At 37.9% G+C, this 8,960-nt stretch overlaps 1 non-coding gene across 1 annotated transcript; it reads right to left on the minus strand.

Moving 5' to 3' along the window:
* Nucleotides 1–2,395: 2,395 nt before the first annotated feature.
* LOC120219753 lies at nucleotides 2,396–2,502 on the minus strand. Its single transcript, XR_005525381.1, has one exon. It is a non-coding gene; the product is annotated as a U6 spliceosomal RNA (small nuclear RNA).
* Nucleotides 2,503–8,960: the final 6,458 nt, after the last annotated feature.

Raw genomic sequence — 8,960 nt, forward strand, 5'->3', positions numbered from 1 at the left:
AGGAATCTGGAAGTAAGACGGAGAAGGGAGAAAAGCCAAGAAGGACAGCATTCACGATAGAGTCACCACTATGGGCAAATGGTGCTCTGAGGTGCTAGAGACTTTAAGAAAAACCATGTGGAACACAACTTCAGAACAGTCCCACCAAAGGAGGGGTAAGCAGGGAAATTTATCCACCAACCACCAGTCCCCTTTGGTTGAGACTTACCCCAAATTGTCAAATCCTTGACATTTAGAGGTTGCCCTACAGGTGGGTTGGCCAAGCTCATGGGGTGCTGAAGAAAACCTTTTGGAAGAAAAACAGAAAGATAAAGATGCTTGGAGTGGGAAGTTTATAGTATATTCAGGGACTGTCCACTGCAGCTGCAGGTGAATGCATTGACCATGAGAATACTGGTTGGGGCAACCACATCCACAGCATCTGCCACAAATAAATGTCTTGAAAATCTATCATGACTCAAGACACAGTGAAATATGAATCCATTTTATTTATTTATTTTTTAAATGTTTTATTTATTTCTAGGAGAGAGAGAGAGAGACAGCGTGAGCAGGGGAGGGTCAGAGAGAGAGGGAGTCACAGACTGAAACAGGCTCCAGGCTCTGAGCTGGCAGTCAGCACAGAGCTCGACACGGGGCTCAAACCCACGAATTGCAAGATCATGACCTAAGCGAAAGTCGGATGCTTAACCGACTAAGCCACTCAGGCGCCCCTATGAATCCATTTTAGAACCCAACCTTTATTTATTCCAGGGAACAAAATATCACTATAATGTTATTGCTTGCTAAAACTTTGTTCCATAAAATGAATCTCCAGAATTGTGCTCTAAGAGGCTCTGGGCAATTATACTCATCTTTCCTCTTAAAAAGAATTATTTCTTAATCTAGTTTTCCTTAGCCATATGACAACCATGATAATTTTAGAGTACAATACACCCTGAGTCAACAGTTAAACGTATCATAAATTAACGCCAGCACTAATACAACATTTTGGTCACCGTATCTGTTACACAAAAATCTAAATGTGTTAATACCATCCAATAACTCTGTCCTCAAGTTTTCCAGGCCATTTAATTATTAAATTTCTCTTTTAAAAAGGATCCTATTGTAAGCAATTCAGACTTTGGTGGATGTGAGGGTTTTTTTGTGAGGTCAGTAGAGCTTTTAACCACTGCCTAAAGTGCATCCTGTGCTGATTAACATACTTTGTATTAACTACATTTAGCATGCGGCAATCATACTCCATTCAGTAGAGCCCATCTCTGGTGAATCGTGGACATTAATGACAGTTGCAAGAGCTCAAATATTATATAATCACTAATTACATTCTGCGCAATTAGTGTAGGCTCATCAGTGTGAATCACTAATGGCTGATCACCCTGTTCTCTCTGGAAAGAAATAGACAGTTTGCATAATTTTCTGATTGTATTAGCATAGACACAAACGCTATTAACGAACTTTGGCGATCCTGAAGAGGCTCCATGTCTGTGATGGACAAAGGCAAGAGGCTCAGCTTGATGGGCACAGACACTTCATTTTGAACCTCAAAGCTATGTGTTTGTGGTTTGTTGATGTGACTCATTCACTCCCTACCTTCCAAAAGGAAAACACACACAATATTCTGTCCAATCAACCATGAAAGAACTTGCACACAAGGCCAGTTAAAAAAAAATCCACCCTATGGACATTTATTTTCTTTAGCTGGTTTCAGAGAGCCAACATCTAAGGATTTGTGGGATATTCAAATATGAAGCTGGGGACAAAATAGGAGGAAAACATCTGAAATAGTGAAGGACTTATCTATTTCTTTTAGCCCTCTAAATGCTGGGCCAGTATATTAGTCTGCCCAGTCTGTGGTACTTTGCCATACAAAGTACCACAGACTGAGAGGACTTCAATGGCAGATATTTACTGTCTTACACTCTGGAGTAAAGTCCAAGGTCAATGTGACAGGAGTTTTGAATTCTTCTGAGACCTCTTTCCTTGCCTTGAAAATGGCCACCTTCCTAGCGTGTCCTCACAGGTCCATCTTCTATGCAGATGCATGGCTCATGTCCCTCCATGTTTCCAAATTTCCTGCTCCCTTTTTTTTAATAGTTTATTGTCAAGTTGGTTTCCATACAACACCCAGTGCTCATCCCGACAAGTGCCCTCCTCCATGCCCATCACCCCCCTTCCCTTCTCCCCTGCCCCCATGAGCCCTCAGTTTGTTCTCAGCATTCAAGAGTCACTTGTGGTTAGCCTCCCTCCCACTTCCCAACGATTTTTCCCCTTCTTCTCCCACTTCGTCCTCCATTAACTTCCTCCTAATCCACCTATATGTGCAAACATATGGTATCTGTCCTTTTCTGCCTGACCTGTTTCGCTCAGCATAACACCCTCAAGTTCCATCCATGTTAAAAATATAGAACGCTTCACAAATTTGTGTGTCATCCTTGTGCAGGGGCCATGCTAATCTTTTCTGTATCATTTCAATTTTAGTATACGTGTTCCTGAAGCAAGCACCAAATTTCCTGCTCTTATAAGGACATCAGTCATGTTGGATTAGGGCCCACCCATATGACCTCCATTCACCTTAATTCCCTCTTCAAAGTCCCTATTTCTGAGGACAGTCACATTCTGAGATACTGAGGTTTAGAGCTTCAACATATGAATGGGGGGAGGGAACACAATTCAGCCATAGCAGTCAGGATGTACACAAACTATGACTATTCTAACCCAAGGAGTTCTGGCTGGAAGACTGGCAGCAGAATTGGACCACTTGAGAGTTCTAAAGGCATCGTTTGGTGAGAATTCTGCTGTCCAAAATAGCAGTCCACAGTCACACATGACTATTGAATACTTGAAATGTGGCTAGTGTGGCTGAGGAAATGAATTTTTAATTTTACTTCACTGTAATTAATTTAAGTTTTAGAGCCAAAGAAGCATCAAATGTGTTTCTGTGAAACACAATTTTATTGTTCTAGTAGGGATACATTTCACCTCAACCATTAAAAGTTTAGTGTCCTGATTGAGATGCACTGTTAAGTGTGAAATAAACACTGAAATCTGAAACTTAGGATAAAAAATGTAAAGTATATCATTAATCATTTTTTATTGATTGTGTATTGAAATTAAAATATTTTTAATATTGATTAAATGAAACATTATTAAAATTAATTTCTTTTTTTCTTACTTTTTATAATGTGTCTACAAGAAAGTTCAAAGTTACAAGTCTGGCTTGCACAACATCTCGACTGAACAGCATCAAGTTATAACTTTAGTCCTCCATGGGGTGCCTGGGTGACTCAGTAGGTTAAGCATCCGATTCTTGGTTTCAGCTCAGGTTATGATCTTATGGTTCATGAGTTTGAGCCCCAAGTCAGGCTCTCCACTGACAGTGCAGAGCCTGCTTAGGATCCTCTCTCCACCTCTTTCTGCTCCCCCCCTGCTTTCTCTCTCTCTCTCTCAAAATAATAAATAATAATAAATATACCAAAATAAACTTACAAAAAAGAGTGTTAGTCCTCCAACATCCCACCACTCAGCAAAGTTGAGTCAGTAAGGAAACTAAAGAAAAAATTCCTTTAGCCAAAATAATTAAAATTCCATGTCCTTTTGTGTCTTTTGTACTAAGATTAGGATAACTAAAACCAGCCATTTCTCCTTGGATACTAATACAGTTGACAATGTGGGGGTAAGGGGCATAGACCCCTATACAGTTGAAAATTCTTGTATCATTTTGACTACCCAAAACTGAACTATTAATAGCCTCCTGTCAACTAGAAACCTGACTGACAACATAAGCAATCAACACTTATCTTGTATGTTCCATGTATTATACACACATACACCATATTCTTATAGTAAAGTAAGCTAAGAATATCATAATAAAGAGAAAATATATTCTTGAACTGTACTGTATTTATTGAAAAAAAATCCGTGCATAAGTAGACCTTAGCAGTTCAAAACCTGTGTTGTTCATGGGTCAACTATATATGATGAAAGCTCCCATTTCTTGCCATATTTGTACGTTTTCTCAATAATACTTTTAACACCAAAACTTTGTTAACAAACACTATATTTAGAAATCAGGAATAATTTTCTTCATAATGAAAAATTCTTCCCTATAAATGAATCCAGTTACCCTGGTTGTTCCAGCTTTTTCTCCACAGCACCCAGGCTTCATTTGTCCTCCTGTGACCTCATGTTTGTTTTCTGCCCTCCTGCTTCAGTTGCTAAGAAATTCTCAGATAAGGTATCATATACCCTTTCCTTATATCTATTTAACACAGGCTCAAAACCCATTCTGTTTTTTGTTTGTTTTTTTTTTTACAAATAGTTTATTGTCAAGTTGGTTTCCACATAACACTCAGTGCTCATCCCCACAAGTGTCCTCCTCCATGCCCATCCCCCCCTCCCCCCCACATCCATCAGTCCTCAGTTTTTGTCAGCATTCAAGAGTCTCTCATGCTTTGTCTCTCTCCCTTTCCCCCACCATTTCCCCCCTTCTTCTCCCCCTTGTTTCTCCGTCAAGTTCCTCCTAATCCTCCTATACGTGCAAACATGTGATATTTGTCCTTCTCTGCCTGACTTATTTCGCTCAGCATAACACCCTCAAGGTCCATCCATGTAGCTACACATGGCCAGATTTCATTGTTTCTCATTGCCATGTAGTATTCCATCGTATAGATAAACCACATCTTCTTGATCCATTCGTCCGTTGATGGACACTTAGGCTCTTTCCATGTTTTGGCTATTGTGGAGAGTGCTGCTATGAACATTGGGGTACATGTGCTCCTATGCCTCAGCATTTCTGTATCCCTTGGGTAAATTCCTAGCAGTGCTATTGCTGGGTCATAGGGGAGTTCTATTGTTAGTTTCCTTAGGAACCTCCACACTGTTTTCCAGAGGGGTTGTACCAGTTTACATTCCCACCAACAGTGTAGGAGGGTGCCCGTTTCTCCACATCCTCGCCAGCATCTAGAATTCCCTGATTTGCTCATTTTAGCCACTCTGACTGGCGTGAGGTGGTATCTCAGTGTGGTTTACTCAAAACCCATTCTTATTTCTTCATCTGCAATATGGAAAAGTCACACTGATTTTACATATTAAAAATTAAAGATTTAGAAATTAAAAATTCAAACAAATACAGCAAAACCTTGGTTTGTGAGCATAATTCATTCCAAAAACATGTTTATCATCCAAACCACTCATATATCAAAGGGAATTTCAAGAACCATTGGCTCAGTTGTGATCATGTGACATTTGGCATCATGTACTACTCATATTTCAAGACATCATTCATTTATCGAGTTAAAATTTATTAGAAATCCTTGCTCATCTTGCAGAACACTCACAGAACAAGTTACTCCCAATCCAAGGTTTTACTGTAATTGTTTGATATTAGGTTAAAACAACTAGTGAGTTGTCTTTAACCCTTTCTTAAGCAGTTTAATCTGTAAATGTCATTAAAAAAACAACAAATAAATTACAGAGCAAAATAGAACTTCTGGACACATGAACCTGCGGTTCAACTTGTCTATCTATCAGCCTATCTTAACCCCCAGTAGAGAACATCTGAAATTCCTTAAATGACCAGAGTATTTGCCCAATATCACATGCTCATTCTAAAATACAGAATGGGGAGGGGGCCAATAAAAGAGATGGTTCTTGCCTTATCTCTTTGTTCTTTCTGGCATCAATCAGCCTTTAGAAGTAATGAAATCAATGCAAACATTTGTTGGAAGGATGCCCACTTTGAAGATCATTTGCTACCTAACTATTTTGGTCATTTACATGGATCCCAGGGAGGATTTCAAAGAGTCTCTCATCCTTGTTTCTCAGATGAAAGGAAGAATCAGGTGTTAACTTTGGGTGTGTGTGTGTGTGTGTGTGTGTGTGTGTGTGTGTGTGTTAATATTTGATGAGGCTTCTATTTCACACACACAGGATTCCCATGTGAATTTTATTTTTCTGTCCTTTAATTGAAGTGATGCAGATTGAACCAAAGGTGAAAACTGCATTTATATCCAAAAGGGAAAAAATATTTATAGCCAGAAAAGTGATATGTAAGTGGCTATTTTCATATACATAAAGCAAATGTTGTTTTTCTGTAGCAGCAGCAATATATGGCGAAATGGTTTCAATTAGAAAATATAAGGGAAAGAAAGGTTGGTAAACAGAAGACTTACTTACCAGAACTTAGGAGTAGAAGATAAAGAAAAGGTATACATGAACCAAATCCTCATATAATATAACAGAAGTTCAGTATAAAACATGAAAATATTTTAAAAATCAAGAACTTATGGAAGGCCATGTTAAATGAGTTTTGGAGAGAACTACTGAAGACAGAAAATTTTTAAAAAAAGAAAAGAAAAACATTTGACCCATTGATTTCTCAGTAGTGTATTATTTAATTTCCAAATATTTGTGAATTTTCCAGTTTTCCTATTATTGATTTCTAGTTTTGTACCATTGTTGTCAGGAAGGGCACATGGTATAACTTCAATATTTTTAAATTTGTTGACTCGTTTTTTGTGACCTAACATATAATCTGCCCTGGAGAATGTTCTGTGTGCCCTTGAGAAGAATGTATAATCTGCTGCTGTTGGATGACATGTTCTGTGTAGGTTTTTTCAGTTCCATGTGGTCTAAACTATAGTTCAGGTCTAATGTTTCCTTTTTGATTTTCTGTTGGATGATCTATTCATTGTTCAAAGTGGGGTTCTTGAAGTTCCCTACTATTATGTATTGTCTACTTCTCCTTTCAGATCTGTTAGTATTTGCTTAATATATTTAGGTGCTCTGGTATTGGGTGCATATATATTTATAATTGTTATATGCTCTTGATGAATTGACACTTTTATCATTATATAATGACCTTATTTGTCTCTTTTTACAGTTTTTGGCTTAAAGTCTATTTTGTCTGATATAAGTATAGCTACCTCGGCTCTCTTTTGGTTTCCATTTGCATGGAATATCTTTTTCCATCTTCTCTTCATTTTGAGCCTATATGTTTCCTTGAAGCTGAACTGAGTCTCTTGTAAGCAGCATGTAGTTGGGTCTTTTATTTTTTTTAATTCATTCAATCACTCTATGCCTTTTGATTAGAACACTTAATCCATTTATACTTAAAGTAATTGATAGATAAGGGCTTACTATTGACATCTTGTTAATTGTTTTCGGACTGTTTTGTAGGTCCTTTGTTCCTTTCTTTCTCTTTTGATGCCTTCCTTTGTGAACTGATGATTTTCCATAGTGGTATACTTTCCCAATATTGTGTGTATCTATTATAGGTTTTGGGTTTTTATAGATGGTTACCCCAAAGCTTACATAAAATTATAAAGATTAGCAGTATATTTTAAGTTGATAACAATTTCACTTTCATTACACAAAAACTCTTACCTTTCATTCCTACACACACATTTTATGTTTTTGATGTCACACTTCACATGATTTTTTTTTAAGCATACTTATTTGCACTGTCATCACAAAGCCCAACATGGGGTTCAATCTCATGAACTATGAGATCATGACCTAAGCCAAAATCAAGAGTCAGACCCTGAACTGACTGAGCCACCCAGGTGCCTCTACATGTTTTTATATTTACATTTGTATCCATTAACAAATTATCATGGCAATAATTGTCTTTAATATTTTTGTCTTTCAACTACTTTCAGAGTTAAGTGGTTAACATACCACCATATTACAGGATGCTGAAGCTGGCTATATACTTGCTTTTATGAATTCGTTGTTTATTTTTATATGTTTTCATGTTACTAGTTAGCACCCTTTCATTTCAGCTTGAAGAACTCCTTTCAACATTTCCTAAAGCAAGTCTAATGGTGGTGGATTCCCTTAGCATTTGTTTGTTTGGCAAAGTCTTTATCTAGCCTTCATTTCTGAAAGACAACTTTGCCAAGTATAATATTCTTCATTATCAGTGTCTTTCTTTTAGCATTTTGAATATATCATCCCCGGAAACCTATATTTAAAAAATGAAACTTGACCCTTACCTCACACCCCCACAAAAATTAATTCAAGATGAACTATAAATCAGGGGTGCCTGGTGGCTCAGTCCCTTAAGCATCTGACTCTTGAGTTTTTGCTCAGGTCATGATGTCACAGTTCATGCAATAAAGCGCCACATCAGGCTCTGCGCTGACAGCAAAGAATCTTCTTGGAATTCTCTCTCCCTGCCACCTCCTTCTGCTCCTCCCCCACTCACTCTCTCTCTAAATATAAATAAATTAACTATAAAAACATTTTAGAAGTGCCTGGGTGGCTCAGTCAGTTAAGCGCCCAACTTCAGCTCAGGTCTTGATCTCATGGTTGTTGATCTTAGGCCCCATGTTGGGCTCTGTACTGACAGCTCAGAGCCTGGAGCCTGCTTTGGATTCTGTGTCTCCCTCCCTCTCTGCCCTTCCCCCACTCACACTCTGTCTCTCTCTCTCTCAAAAAATAAACATTAAAAAATGTTTTAAAGGTAAACTATAAATCTAAATGTGAAATCTAAAACCATAAAGGTCTTAAAAGAAAACATAGAAATGATCATCATGAACTTGGGATAGGCAAAGATTTCTTAAACAGGACACAAAAACTATGGACCATTAAAAAAAAAGAGACTGATAAAGTGGACCTCATGAAAATGTAAACTTATATTCATCAAGAGACACCATTAAGGTATAAAGAGGCAAGCCACACACTGGGAGAAAATATTCTCAACTTGCATATCTGTCTTAGTCCATTTGGGCCGCTATAACAAAATATCACAGTCTAGGTAACTTATAAACAACAGAAATCTATTACTCACAGTACTAGAGACTAAGAAGTCCAAGATCAAGGTGTCAGTAGACTGGAGTTCTCCAAAGGCTTTTCTCCTTGCTTTGCAAATGGCCACCTTCTCCCTGTATCCTAACATGGTCTTTCCTCTGTGCATGTACACTCCTGGTGTCTCTGTGTGTCCAAGTTTTCTTTTCTTA

This window comes from Hyaena hyaena, unplaced genomic scaffold, assembly GCF_003009895.1.
Source record: "Hyaena hyaena isolate Hyena2069 unplaced genomic scaffold, ASM300989v1 scaffold_643, whole genome shotgun sequence".
Lineage (NCBI taxonomy): Eukaryota > Metazoa > Chordata > Mammalia > Carnivora > Hyaenidae > Hyaena > Hyaena hyaena.